Source organism: Podarcis cretensis (genome assembly GCF_951804945.1).
Source record: "Podarcis cretensis genome assembly, chromosome: 1".
In the NCBI taxonomy this organism is placed as follows: Eukaryota; Metazoa; Chordata; class Lepidosauria; order Squamata; family Lacertidae; genus Podarcis; species Podarcis cretensis.
Window position 1 is genome coordinate 130,830,032 of NC_137170.1, and position 15,595 is coordinate 130,845,626.

The 15,595-nt window shown below is 41.5% G+C and overlaps 1 protein-coding gene and 1 long non-coding RNA gene across 5 annotated transcripts in view; one reads left to right on the top strand and one right to left on the bottom strand.

Annotated features, from left to right (window-relative positions):
- Window positions 1-13,232, top strand: part of CARF (calcium responsive transcription factor) — a 41,466-nt gene extending 28,234 nt beyond the window's left edge. For 3 of the 4 annotated variants that reach the window (XM_079979281.1, XM_079979280.1, XM_079979282.1), the window contains 3 exons: window positions 3,404-3,494; window positions 4,926-5,271; window positions 11,414-13,232. The gene's annotated coding sequence lies outside the window, so the exon portion shown is untranslated. Of the gene's footprint in view, window positions 1-3,403; window positions 3,495-3,544; window positions 3,565-4,925; window positions 5,272-11,413 lie in introns of those variants that run through there. The other variant, XM_079979279.1, reaches the window with a different exon arrangement.
- LOC307220053 overlaps window positions 1-15,595 on the bottom strand; it is a 260,005-nt gene that overhangs the window by 13,677 nt on the left and 230,733 nt on the right. The window lies entirely within an intron of this gene.

Here is a 15,595-nt window from a genome sequence, read left to right on the forward strand (position 1 = left end):
GCTCAGCAACTTTGGGTGGTCCTCACGTATGTTCACTTCATCAAATCTGGCCCTCTTTGAAAAAAGTCTGGGCACCCCTAAGGTACAGTAATTGCTGTATTTACTTGAGCCATTGCTTTAGCAGAAACCATGGCAAATGAATGCACATCAATACAGTACAGTGGTTTGTTGTTGTTGTTGTTGTTTAGTCGTTTAGTCGTGTCCGACTCTTCGTGACCCCATGGACCAGAGCACGCCAGGCACTCCTGTCTTCCACTGCCTCCCGCACTTTGGTCAAACTCATGCTGGTAGCTTCGAGAATGCCATCCAACCATCTCATTCTCTGTCGTCCCCTTCTCCTTGTGCCCTCAATCTTTCCCAACATCAGGGTCTTTTCCAGGGAGTCTTCTCTTCTCATGAGGTGGCCAAAGTATTGGAGCCTCAGCTTCAGGATCTGTCCTTCCAGTGAGCACTCAGGGCTGATTTCCTTAAGAATGGAGAGGTTTGATCTTCTTGCAGTCCATGGGACTCTCAAGAGTCTCCTCCAGCACCATAATTCAAAAGCATCAATTATTCAGCGATCAGCCTTCTTTATTGTCCAGCTCTCACTTCCATACATTACTGCTGGGAAAACCATGGCTTTAACTATACGGACCTTTGTTGGCAAGGTGATGTCTCTGCTTTTTAAGATGTTGTCTAGGTTTGTCATTGCTTTTCTCCCAAGAAGCAGGCGTCTTTTAATTTCGTGGCTGCTGTCACCATCTGCAGTGATCATGGAGCCCAAGAAAGTAAAATCTCTCACTGCCTCCATTTCTTCCCCTTCTATTTGCCAGGAGGTGATGGGACAAGTGGCCATGATCTTCGTTTTTTTGATGTTGAGCTTCAGACCATATTTTGCGCTCTCCTCTTTCACCCTCAATAAAAGTTTCTTTAATTCCTCCTCACTTTCTGCCATCAAGGTTGTGTCATCTTCATATCTGAGGTTGTTGATATTTCTTCCGGCAATCTTAATTCCGGCTTCGGATTCATCCAGCCCAGCCTTTCGCATGATGAATTCTGCATATAAGTTAAATAAGCAGGGTGACAATATACAGCCTTGTCGTACTCCTTTCCCAATTTTGAACCAATCCGTTGATCCATATTCAGTTCTAACTGTAGCTTCTTGTCCCACATAGAGATTTCTCAGGAGACAGATGAGGTGATCAAGCACTCCCATTTCTTTAAGAACTTGCCATAGTTTGCTGTGGTCGACACAGTCAAAGGCTTTTGCATAGTCAATGAAGCAGAAGTAGATGTCTTTCTGGAACTCTCTAGCTTTTTCCATAATCCAGTGCATGTTTGCAATTTGGTCTCTGGTTCCTCTGCCTCTTCTAAATCCAGCTTGCACTTCTGGGAGTTGTCGGTCCACATACTGCTTGAGCCTTCCTTGTAGAATTTTAAGCATAACCTTGCTAGTATGTGAAATGAGTGCAATTGTGTGGTAGTTGGAGCATTCTTTGGCACTGCCCTTCTTTGGGATTGGGATGTAGACTGATCTTCTCCAGTCCTCTGGCCACTGCTGAGTTTTCCAAACTTGCTGGCATATTGAGTGTAGCACCTTAACAGTACAGTAGTACCTCGGGTTAAATACTTATTTTGTTCCGGAGGTCCGTTCTTAACCTGAAACTGTTCTTAACCTGAAGCACCACTTTAGCTAATGGGGCCTCCTGCTGCTGCCGCACCGCTGGAGCACGATTTGTGTTCTCATCCTGAAGCAAAGTTCTTAACCTGAGGTACTATTTCTGGATTAGTGGAGTCTGTAACCTGAAGTGTATATAACCTGAAGCGTATGTAACCCGAGGTACCACTGTACAGTATATGGTGTTTATTTTGAGATAAATCAGCATCAGCTGCTGCTTTTATTATTTTACAAATTCCCTAAGTGGGGCACTGCCACAAAGCAGAACACAAAACAATAAAACAAACATTTAAGGTAAAGGTGCAGGTGGCGCTGTGGGTTAAAGCCTCAGTGCCTAGGACTTGCCGATCGAAAGGTCGGCGGTTCGAATCCCTGCGGCAGGGTGCGCTCCCGCTGCTCGGTCCCAGCGTCTGCCAACCTAGCAGTTCGAAAGCACCTCCGGGTGCAAGTAGATAAATAGGGACCGCTTACCAGCGGGAAGGTAAACGGCGTTTCCGTGTGCGGCTCTGGCTCGCCAGAGCAGCGATGTCACGCTGGCCACGTGACCCGGAAGTGTCTCCGGACAGCGCTGGCCCCTGGCCTCTTAAGTGAGATGGGCGCACAACCCCAGAGTCTGTCAAGACTGGCCCGTACGGGCAGGGGTACCTTTACCTTTACCTTTAAATGTACCCCTGCCTGTACAGGCCAGTCATGACCAACTCTAGGGTTGCGTGCTCATCTCGCTCAAGAGGCCGGGAGCCGGCGCTGTCCGAAGACACTTCCGGGTCACGTGGCCAGCGTGAAGCAGCTGCAACTGGCGAGCCAGCACCAGTGCCGCACACGGAAATGCCATTTACCTTCCCACTATAAAGCGGTACCTATTTATCTACTTGCACTTAGGAGTGCTTTCGAACTGCTAGGTGGGCAGGAGCTGGGACCGAACGACGGGAGCTCACCACGCCGCGGGGATTCGAACCGCCGACCTTACGATCAGCAAGTCCTAGGCACTGAGGTTTTACCCACAGCGCCACCCGCGTCCCAAAAATAAACATTTAAATGTATTAAATTATTAGTTAAATACATATAAAAATATCAAATCAAGTTATATCCCCAGCACACTTAAGGCAGCAGTCCTGTACAAACTTATATGGGTGGAGCTTATGTTCTAAGTAGACATTTATAAAGGTAAAAGGGTAAAGGGACCCCTGACCATTAGGTCCAGTCGTGACTGACTCTGGGGTTGCGGCGCTCATCTCGCTTTATTGGCTGAGGGAGCCAGCGTACAGCTTCCGGGTCATGTGGCATGACTAAGCTGCTTCTGGCGAACCAGAGCAGCGCATAGAAATGCTGTTTACCTTCCTGCTGGAGCGGTACCTATTTACTTGCACTTTGACGTGCTTTTGAACTGCTAGGTTGGCAGGAGCAGGCAGCGAGCAACGGGAGCTCACCCCGTTGCGGGGATTCGAACCGCCGACCTTCTGGATCGGCAAGTCCTAGGCTCTGTGGTTTAACCCACAGCGCCACCCGCGTCCCCCACCTTAGAGACCAACTAAGTTTGTTATTGGTATGTGTTTTCATGAGCATGCACACTTCTTCAGATAACACGGCTGCCTACCTGTAACTAACCTGTAATGCTAACTGAGAAAAGAGTAAGCAAGTAACTCATTCATTTTCCTGTGATTTAATGTTCAACTACTCACTGTAATAGTCACTCAACTTCCTTTCCTGCTTTCTACTCCCTTGTTTTGTTTCAATATCCCTCTATAGACTACTGACCATTCAACAAAGTGCTTTATACTGCATGAGATATATCTGGCGATTGAGTTTGGCTGGCTGATTGGATAAGCTTTTGTCAAAGGTAAGACGGGTCCCTGCCCCATGTCACTTTGTCTCTGGTTGTTTTTGTAGGGAGCTCACCAGAGAAAGACGCAGGTGGCGCTGTGGGTTAAAGCCTCAGCGCCTAGGACTTGCCGATCGAAAGGTCGGCAGTTCGAATCCCTGCGGCGGGGTGCGCTCCCGCTGCTCGGTCCCAGCGCCTGCCAACCTAGCAATTCGAAAGCACCTCCGGGTGCAAGTAGATAAGTAGGGACCGCTTACCAGCGGGAAGGTAAACGGCGTTTCCGTGTGCGGCTCTGGCTCGCCAGAGCAGCGATGTCACGCTGGCCACGTGACCCGGAAGTGTCTCCGGACAGCGCTGGCCCCTGGCCTCTTAAGTGAGATGGGCGCACAACCCCAGAGTCTGTCAAGACTGGCCCGTACGGGCAGGGGTACCTTTACCTTTACTTTTACCACCAGAGAAAACCATAATCAAAGTGGAATCAAATGGAGCAAGGGAGCTCTTAACTTCAGAGTTACTCCAGCCCATAGTAATTACCCAGCAAAAGGTAACTACGGTTTCTATAACAAGCTGTCAAAAAATTAGTAGTCTGGGATCAGGGAGTTACCTGCACAGCACAGGACCATTGTATTATAGTTTGTGTACAGTGGTACCTCGGGTTAAGTACTTAATTCGTTCCGGAGGTCTGTTCTTAACCTGAAAGTGTTCTTAACCTGAAGCACCACTTTAGCTAATGGGGCCTCCTGCTGCTGCCGCTCCGCCGGGGCACGATTTCTGTTCTCATCCTGAAGCAAAGTTCTTAACCCAAGGTACTATTTCTGGTTTAGCAGAGTCTGTAACCTGAAGTGTATGTAACCTGAAGCGTATGTAACCCGAGGTACCACTGTATTGGGTTTTTTCTTTAAATACCCGGAAATGTGCACTTCTTTGCAGGAGACGACAAGTGCACATCTGAAGGGACACAAGCTGTCTGCTTTATAGATTTCAAAATGCAGACTTTGTCCTAGAAGTGACACTTGCACAATTGTGTTCTGCATAGCACCAATCACTCCTGTTGAGGCAGTATCCAGGAACAAAATATTGTGACTTGACTGATGGCAAACTGTGATATTCCTGCAGCATGCATTTCCTTGAAGAAAGACATTTTAGATCCCTACAACGCATGAGTAACTGCACTCAGTAGCTGCTGGACACACATTTGCTGGCAACCACCTGTTTATACCTACAATTTAGGCATTGCTGGTCTGACACTGTATGTGTGTGTGCGCGCGTGTGTATTCTGGGTGGGATGGGGGTTTTTTTTGGGGGGGGGGGTGATAGTACCACTCCATATATCCTAGTTAGGATTCAGAAACTACCCAACTTGAATTTTGTCATAGAACTTCATTTGCTATTTTGCACTTTGGTGGGTGAACGCGTAAACGTTTTTTAAACAAACTTTTACTTTTCTAGGGTTTACAGTTGCAATCATTTGATGAAGCAGCAGCCCTTCTGAGGGTGGATAGCCAAACACCTCTCCAGCCCGCAAGCCTTACGCATTCCACAAGGAGGCACTTAACCATCCGGCCCTTATTCAATAAGGATAACAACCTTCAAGCAAGTTTCAGTCAAGCACAGAACAATGCTACAACATCAGCGCTTGGAGAACAACATGGACCAAATCAAAGGGGTGGGGCTTTGGGTCAGTTTGTAACTGCTGGCAGCATTGGGGATGCTGAAGCTCTTGAAACGAATCGAAATCTTTTGGGAGATGAGCAGACCATTCCCGCACAGACAGCAGACAACTGTCCAGCTCTTAGTAAGTACAAATCTCTCTAGGTTGTCAACATGCAAAAAGTTCTACTTCTTAGCTATCTGTTTCTTTTTATATATATAGTATTTTTTATTTATTTTCAAATACAAATTTATACAGCCATATCAGAATTTATCACACATTCTTCTTTTTTGGACTTCCCTCAGTTTCTCTGCCAATCTTCTGTTTTAAATTTTTTGTTTGCGCATTTCCTAATTTTAATATTGCCTTTAAATATACCCTCCCCAGTCTTATTCCCTTTTTTACAATATTCCTCATATTTTCACAGAACATCTCGAAAACCCACAAGCGTTGTCTCTTCATCACATATTCTTTTCAGATAATCTGTAAATTTTCCCCAGTCTTCGATGAACTTATGGTTTCGCAAATATCGGATCTTCCCTGTTAATTTATCCAGTTCTGCAAAGTCCGTTAATTTCATTCTCCATTCTTCAACCGTCGGTAATTCTTCCTGTTTCCATTTTTGGGCCAGAAGTATTCTCGCCGCTGTTACTGCGTATTGGAAAAGTTTACAATCTTTTTTATTTATTTCATTCCCTACTATTCTTAATAGAAAAGCCTCCGGTTTCTTAACAAATGTATATTTCAACATCTTTTTCAATTCATTATATATCATTTCCCAGAAGCCTTTCACTCTTAGCCATCTGTTTCACAAGGATGGTTGAGGTGACTTCTAGCTGGTATCTAACAACATTTAATAATGCAGCTTCAGGGGGTGTGCGGGCTTCTCGGAGCATTATATTTTGAGCTCATCCGGTGTATATACACATTTGCGGTAGGTAAACATGCCCGTTGTAGGCTTTGAAACTCTGAATAGTTGCTAAATCCTAAAGCAGAGTCGTACAGAAATATATCACCAAAGAGACTACTCCAGAGTAAGGAGTGTGGACAAGCAAACAGATAAATCACAGAAGGGGTTGTTTTCTTTAATTAACACCCGGAAGCTGTTCTGGGTACAACCAGTTGTTTCTTCCTACAAGGGGCTTAATCGTCAAGCTGCACAATGGAGTCTAGACAATAGACGATCAATAGTTTAGACAAGTGGACAAATCTGTCCCTTTGTGCATTTCTCCCATAGGAAGAACAGAAAGAGGCTATGCAGCCTTCTGTTTCTTAGCCTTTCCTAACCTTGTATCTATGGTTGAAGGCGAGGTGTTAGCTTTGCAGAGTCTTCAGCCTCAATATTTCACACCATGGAATATAATGGCTGTAACATCCCGGAAAAAAGGAGGAAAATATTTCATATATTAAATATGAAAGGAGGAAAAAGGAGGAAAATATTTCATATATTAAAAAAAGAACAATTGGACATTATTTGTTTACAAGAAACACACGTGACTAGGCTCCATAGAAAAGTGTTAATAAATAAAAGACTTGGCCAGGAATTTATATCTTCAGACAGAGTAAAGAAGAGAGGTGTGGTGATATATGCAAAAGAGAGCCTGTCACCTAAATTTTTATTTAAAGATGAACATGGAAGAATTTTGGCAATTGAGATACAGCATCAAGGAGAGAAGCTTTTGATATTAGGAATTTATGCACCCAATGAGGGGAAATTGGAATTTTATAAGAAGTTGCATGAGACTATGTTGGATTATCTGGACTACAACAACATTATGATGGGAGATATGAATGGGGTCGTATCAACTAACATGGATAAGTCACAAAGCCAAAACGTCACAAAAGACGGCAGACTACCAAAGACTTTTTTTGAAATGACAGACAATATGGATCTGATTGACATCTGGAGAACAAAGAACCCCTTGGGAAGAGAGGGAACATTTTTCTCTGAAGCCCAGCTGACCTGGACAAGAATCGACCAAATATGGATATCTAGAGGTCTGGCACCCAAGGCCAGAAAGGTGGAAATCTGCCCAAAGACCTGCTCCGACCATAACGCAGTAAAGATGGATATGACACTATTACCAACCGGTTCCTTTAGATGGAAGATGAATGACAACTTGTTTAGAGATCAGGAGATTATTAAGAAGGCCCAAAAAGCCTTGAAGGATTACTTCGAGATAAACATGAACACTACGGTGGAAAAAAGAATTATCTGGGATGCAAGTAAGGCTGTGATGAGGGGGTTCTTGATACAACAGAATGCTGTAAAGAAAAAAGATACAAAATGAGAGAAAAAATAAGATCTTGGAGAAAATCAAAGAATTAGAGAAGAAGTTAAGATCAAACCCGAAGTCACAGCCGATTCTGAGAGAAATTAAACTTTATCAAGCTCAATATTCTAAATTGATAAATCAGGAAATAGAGTGGAAGGTTAAACTAATGAAACAAAAAACTTTTGAATCGGCGAATAAATGTGGAAAACTGCTAGCTTGGCAGTTGAAGAGGAGACAAAAACTAAATACAGTTACAAATCTAGAGATTGAAGGAAGAAACATTCAGAACCCGGCAGACATTAGAAAGTGCTTCCAGAGATACTTCAAAAAATTATACACTCAAGGGCCGCAAGATGAGGTTGAGATTAAACAATTTTTGGAAAAAAATGGACTACCAAAATTGTCACAAGAAAATAGATTAATCCTGAACTGTAAAATAACACGACAAGAGATTGAACAAGCCATTCAGAACATGCAACTGGGCAAATCTCCAGGGCCAGATGGGTTGACCTCCAAGTATTATAAGACATTAAAAGACTACTTGATACAACCATTGATGGAGGTTAGCAATGAAATTATGGAGGGGAAGAGGGCGCCGGAATCGTGGAAGGAAGCCTTTATCACATTGATACCAAAATCGGAAGCTGAAAACACACAACTTAAGAACTATCGTCCCATCTCTCTTTTAAATATGGATTACAAAATATTTGCAGACATTTTGGCAAGTAGACTCAAAAAAGTTCTAAATGAAGTAATCCACAAGGACCAGGCAGGCTTTCTCCCAGGTAGACATTTGTTCGCCAATACAAGGAACATTATTGACATTTTGGAACTTCTGCAAACAGATATAAATACAAAAGCAGTATTAATTTTTATAGATGCGGAGAAGGCCTTTGATAATATTTCCTGGAAATTTATGAAGAGAAATTTAAAAGAAATGGGAGTGGGACGGGGTTTTGAGAATGGGATTGATGCAATATATTCAGAACAAAAGGCCAAATTGATAGTTAACAATGTGGTTACAGAAGAGTTTAAAATTGAAAAAGGAACACGACAAGGCTGCCCCATTTCCCCTTTGCTTTTTATTTCGGTCCTGGAGGTGCTCTTGAATATGATTAGAGAGGACCGGTTGGTGGAAGGAATTCAGGTCGGAGCGAAACAATATAAACTTAAAGCTTTTGCAGATGACCTAGTTTTGACCCTGCAGGAGCCAGAATCTAGTACGAAAAGAGTATTACAATTGATTCAAGACTTTGGTCGGGTGGTGGGTTTTAAATTAAACAAACAGAAAACTAAGGTGTTGGAAAAAAATTTGACAGATACAGAGTCAGAACGGTTTCAGAGAGAGACAGAATTAAAAGTGGTTAAAAAAGTAAAGTACCTAGGGGTAAACGTAACAGCAAAAAATCTGAGTCTATTTAAGGATAACTATGAAAAATGTTGGTCAGAAATTAAGAGAGACTTAGATAGTTGGACAAAATTGAAACTTTCCTTGTTAGGCCGAATTGCTGCTATCAAGATGAATGTATTGCCAAAAATGTTGTTTTTGTTCTAAACACTGCAGATTGTGGACAAGACGGAGTGCTTCCGGAAGTGGCAGAGAGACATCTCTAAGTTTGTCTGGCAGGGCAAAAAGCCCAGAATTAAGTTTAAGATATTAACGGATGTGAAAGAAAGAGGGGGCTTTGCCCTGCCAGACCTAAAGTTGTATTATGAAGCCGCAGCTTTCTGCTGGCTAAAAGATTGGCTACTTCTCGAAGACACTGACGTATTGGACTTGGAAGGTTTCAATAACGCTTTTGGTTGGCATGCATACTTATGGTATGACAAGGTTAAGATCAATAAGGCCTTTAAGAACCATATTGTCAGAAAAGCAGTGTTTAATGTCTGGACAAAATATAAAGACTTATTGGAAAACAAAACTCCAAGGTGGCTTTCACCTCTGGAAGCTAAGGCCCGAAAAAGACCCAATATGGAGGCCAAATGGCCAAAATATTGGGAAATACTAGAAAAAGATGGAGACAATTGGAAATTGCAGAGTTTGGAGAAATTAAAGGATAAAGTGCGAGACTGGTTACACTACGCTCAGATTAAAGAAGTTTTTAAAAATGACAAAAAGTTAGGGTTCCAGGTGGAGAAATCGAAATTGGAAACAGAACTGTTAGAACCTAAGACTAAGGTACTTTCAAGAATGTATAACTTGCTGTTAAAATGGAACACACAAGACGAAACGGTTAAATCGGCTATGATAAAGTGGGCACAGGATATTGGGTATAATATCATGTTTGATGACTGGGAAAGGTTGTGGACCACTGGGTTGAACTTCACTGCTTGTAACGCTTTGAAGGAAAATGTAATGAAAATGATATATAGATGGTACATGACCCCAGTTAAAATTGCCAATATATACCACCTGTCTGATAATAAATGTTGGAAATGTAAAGAAAATGAAGGAACATTATTTCACCTCTGGTGGACGTGCCCTAAAGTGAAGGCTTTCTGGGAAATGATATATAATGAGTTGAAAAAGGTATTTAAGTATACCTTCCTTAAGAAACCAGAGGCCTTTCTTCTGGGTATTGTCAGCCAGAGGGTGATAAAGAAGGACAGAACTTTTTTCTTGTATGCAACAACGGCAGCAAGGATACTCATCGCTAAATATTGGAAAACCCAAGATCTACCCACACTGGAAGAATGGCAGATGCAACTGATAGACTATATGGAACTGGCTGAGATGACCGGCAGAATCCGAGACCTGGGAGAGGAGAGGGTTGAAGAAGATTGGAAGAAATTCAAGATTTACCTACAAAAATATTGTAATTTGGTTGAATGTTAATAAGGATGCTAGATCACAAACAATTGAGCACCACTAAAATAGTTGGAATTAGGATGATAAGTGAGATTGAGGAAAATATAAATTTTTTGGAGAATTATTAATTATATTTAAACGAGCGGGACATAAGAACGCAAACAAGTTGATAAATTGCTGGCAAAAATTTATAATGATGTAAGTGGGAGTGGGAGACGTGAGGGAGTCCAAAGAAGTTATGAAACTATGTTATGAAATATGTTACATTGTTTACTAATTTTGCATTGGTATTTAAAAATCTCAATAAAATATTATTAAAAAAAAAAAATTTCACACCATGGAAATGATTGGCTCTGCTGAAGTGTGTTTGAAAGGAATTGCGTCAGCATGATAATGGCTGCAGTGTCTTTCTCTGTTCTCAAAAGGAACTTGACTCCATAGTTTCTGTGCAGAACTCTACAAAATTACAAATAATGAGGAAGAAACTCTACTGAGAACTTTTAAAATTTAACTTGATTCGTGGCTTGTCTCGGGTGTCTCGAAGGATGAGATTGTTCATATGTATGTTTGTCTGTATGCAATTAGTGTGAATAGAGGGGAGGGTTCCTACTATTTTCCTGCCTTCCCACATATATTACGATTTGCCGCTTCTACAAGTAGTTTAACTTGCATCCACCAGTTGTTAGAGCAGTACAGCTGTCAAAAGCAAAGTCTTAAATCAGTTTTAACTTTAATGCTTTTAAATGCACAATTCAAAGTGTTGGTGCTGACCTTTAAAGCCCTAAACGGCCTCGGTCCAATATACCTGAAGGAGCGTCTCCACCCCCATCATTCTGCCCGGACGCTGAGGTCCAGCGCCGAGGGCCTTCTGGCGGTTCCCTCATTCCGAGAAGCAAAGCTACAGGGAACCAGGCAGAGGGCCTTCTTGGTAGTGGCGCCCGCCCTGTGGAACGCCCTTCCAGCAGATGTCAAAGCGATAAACAACTACCTGACATTCAGAAGACATCTTAAGGCAGCCCTGTTCAAGGAAGTTTTTAACGTGTGATTTTACTGTATTTTTGGTTTCTACGGAAGCTGCCCAGAGTGGCTGGGGAGGCCCAGCCAGATGGGCGGAGTATAAATAATAAATTATTATTATTATTATTATTATTATTATTATTATTATTATTATTATTATTATTATTATTTCCTTTTTTAGGAGAAGGAAGCAGCAGCAGCAGCTGAAGGGGACAATGTTTGCAGAGGTCAAGAAACAAAAGAACAAGCACTATATCCAAAGTTGGAGAAATACAGACTTGCGAGCACCGTCTGTGCTTGAGTCTGTGAAGGCTATTGAGAACTTGGAATGAAGATAGGTCAGCTTTTGAGAGGACATTATTTGATGCAGGCTCCTTATGACAATCTGTAATAGACAACTGCTTTGATTTACAGCTGATCTGGTTCACTGCCAGTCCCAGATCATTCCTCATGTGAAACTACTAGTATCTTCCTCCTTCGCATGATGTTTCAATACTCAAATGACCTGTTGTGGTCATATTTGAGAAGACCTTCCGAAATCAGATTGCTGAGGGGATTATTTTTTATATATATATAATTTTGAGCCCAATAATGCCTGCTCTCACTGATTCCTCTCCACCTGGGGACCCTTTAACTTGTCTCAGCACACACAAGGACATTTGCCTCGATAGCAGCAGCAATGGAATACCAAGAGACATTTATTAATTGAGACCCAGCCAATTAGCAGCTGAAAAGGGGAGAAAACGATTTTCCTGGGGAAAAGAATTGGGTTGCCAGCAAAAAAAAACACCTGTTGAGCTTGTATAATTAGCTGACATTGTGGAAGGAGGTTTCACCTGATACCTACAATTAACCTTCAGATTTATTGATGGTGTTGTCTTTTCTGATTCTGCACTCCATATACTGAACGGGCAGGCAACCTATGGAGCACAGTGGCTAAAAAGAGCCCTTACATTTGGTGAGGAGTTACTCTTCAGCTGATCTCTCTCTTGTTACACTGTGCAGTTTACCCTTCACAGAGAAGCGTATGGGGTTTAAAGCCTACTGCTAAGTCATGCTCATTCATTTACCATGTGGTAGAACAGACTTCTAAAATCCGTAATGTGTCTTGACTTTTCAAGAAATACGTAGCAGTCCCATCCATGAGTTAACGGGTAAGTTGAGCCTTCTGTGACCCCTCCAACCCGCTTCAAGAAAGCTTTAAGAATGCAAAAGTGAGTGATAGGTCTAATGTGAAGACTGCCAGTTTATTTATTATTTGTTGAAGTTATATCCTGCCTTTTCTCCTGAAAGTGTCTAGGGTAGCAAAACTGTTCCACACATGGGGAGAGGGAACTGTTATAGTTTTTAAAAAACCACATTCTGTCTGAATCTTGGGGTACCAGGAACAGTATTCCTCAGCTACTAAGTGTCTGGGTAAATGGGAATGTTTTAACATTCCTCCTGAAAGTTAATATTAAGTTAATAATGATGGAGGCATGCACACATCACTAAGGGGAGCATATGAAAGGAAAGGGGATTTTTCAATTATCTTTGTACCAAGCAGAATTCTGATGGCATTATTCATAACTGCAGGGTTAAAAAATGAAAGCACAGAAACGGTGAATTCATGCCATTTTTTTTCTTTGCACATATCAAGTAGTAGTTGAAATTATTTCCTGTGAGCAATTCACACGTCTGGGATTGTGTTCCGAATTGTGTCATGCCTTGGTTCCCATTGATTTTAACTGGACTTAAGAGCCATTTACTTGTGATCCAACTCAACATTATGTGCGTGTTACAAATGAAGCCTTTTGTAAATAACTAAACTATTCGCTGCTGACAGTTTCTGAAGTTTAAACTTGAAGGATTGATAACGTCTTTGAGCTGTAAACAATTTAATCATGTGAATATGAAAATGTTTTCACTTGTGCAATTTTGAAGACAGGTTTTGTGTTGTACATACTCATTCTATAGTGTTTCATATTAAAATGTAAAGTTGGAGTATTTTCTTAAAACAAAAAGGGTGATGTTTGTGTTCTGTGTGATTAGTGTGTGGCCATAAACATATTCCTGAGGACTTTGGTCTGAGGAAGGTGACAGAAATCTGTGAGCACCGATTTCCTACTATGCTTTTCCCTTGTTTATAAAATCAAATCTACATATACAAACGTTGTGACATGCTTCCTACTATGTACCGTATTTTTTGCACCATAACACTCACTTTTTTCCTCCTAGAAAGTAAGGGGAAATGTCTGTGCTTGTTATGGAGGAAATGCCTACGGGTGGCATGCCTACGGATTTTCCTCCTCTAAAAACTATGTGCGTGTTATGGTCGGGTGCGTGTTATAGAGTGAAAAATACGGTATGTTTCCGTGTAAAACATTGCAACTGTATTTTATTAAAGGAAGAACTTGATTTCCCTGAAATCCAAAGCGGAACTGAAGGATGACATTGCTATCCAGTGGATACCCATTATAAAGTTTACTGGGAAGAATATCTTCTTCTTCTTCTTTGGCGATCCCTCGTAGCCGAGTAAGATTGTCTTCCATGAACACGGTTTTAACAATGAGTCCGTAAGTGACTATGGAGGCCAATTCTGGACCCACACGTCCTTCCACAGTGGGGACATTGGTTCCCGGATGGGAGTTGATCACGGTGTGGATTTGCCAAGCGTGCCTTCCTCTTAGCACGTTTCTCCCTTGTGTTCTGAGCTGAGTTTGAGTGTCTTCAAAGTCCATGACACCTTTGGTAAAGGCCGTTCTCCAACTGAAGTGCTCGCAGGCCAGTGTTTCCCAGTTGTCGGTGTTTATACTACATATTTTAATGAAAGTAAAACCCCAAGGTGGTTATCACCGATGGAAGCAAAGGCTCTGAAAAAACTCAATATGGAGGCCAATTGGCCGAAATATTGGGAGATTCTGGAACAGGAGGGTGACAAATTGAAATTGCAGAGTTTTGAGAAATTAAAGGATAAAGTGCGAGATTGGCTTCATTATTTTTAAATAAGGGAGGCCTACAATTTGGATAAAAAAATTGGCTTCCAGGTGGAAAAATCAAAATTGGAAACAGAACTGTTAGAACCCAAAACTAAGATATTATCAAGAATGTATAACTTGCTGTTGAAATGGAATACTCAGGATGAAACGGTAAAATCTGCTATGATCAAATGCGCACAAGATGTTGGACATAACATTATGTTTGCTGACTGGGAACAGTTGTGGACCACAGGTATGAAATTTACGGCATGTAATGCCTTACGAGAGAATATTATGAAAATGATATACAGGTGGTACATGACACCACTCAAGCTTGCAAAAATCTACCATTTGCCCGATAATAAATGCTGGAAATGTAAAGAGACTGAAGGTACATTCTTTCACCTTTGGTGGACGTGCCCAAGGATTAAGGCTTTCTGGGAGATGATTTATAATGAAATGAAAAAGGTATTTAAATATACTTTCCTGAAGAAACCGGAGGCCTTTCTCCTGGGCATGGTCGGCCAACTGGTGCCAAAGAAGGACAGAACTTTTTTTATGTATGCCACAGCAGCAGCAAGGATACTTATCACAAAGTATTGGAAGACACAAGATCTACCCACCCTGGAAGATTGGCAGATGAAAGTAATGGACTATATGGAATTGGCGGAAATGACTGGCAGAATCCGAGACCAGGGAGAAGAGTCGGTGGAAGAAGATTGGAAGAAATTTAAAGATTATTTACAGAAACATTGTAAAATCATTGAATGTTAAAATGATGTTGGAACGAAACGAAGTGGTCTTAGCAATAAGGTTAAAAGGAATATGTAAAAAGGGATTGATATTAGATGAAAATTTGAAATTGTAATATGTGAAGACAAAGAATTAAGAGAAAATAGAGAGGGTATGGATTTGCTGAATTAAATATTTGAATTGGAATACAAAAAAGGGAGGTGGGAGGAAGTCATGAAAATAAGTAAATGAACTGTAAGATATAGAAAGAGGGAGTTGTTTTTAATTGTTTTTGGTTTTTTTAGTGTTTGTATTTTTAGTGTTTCTTTTTACCATTTTTGTAACTTTTTTCTTGTGGAAACTTTAATAAATATTACTTTAATATATATATATATATATATATATATATATATATACACACTACATATTTTTAGATTTGCCTTGAAACAGTCTATAAACCTCTTTTGTTGACACCAGCATTACGCTTTTCATTTTTAAGTTCGAAATAGAGTACACTGGTACCTCTGGATGCGAACGGGATCCGTTCTGGAGCCCCGTTCGCATCCTGAAGCAAACGCAACCCGCCTCTGCGTGGGTCGCAATTCGCCGCTTCCACGCACGCGTGTGACGTCATTTTGTGTGCATGCGCGAGTGGCGAAACCCAGAAGTAACGCGTT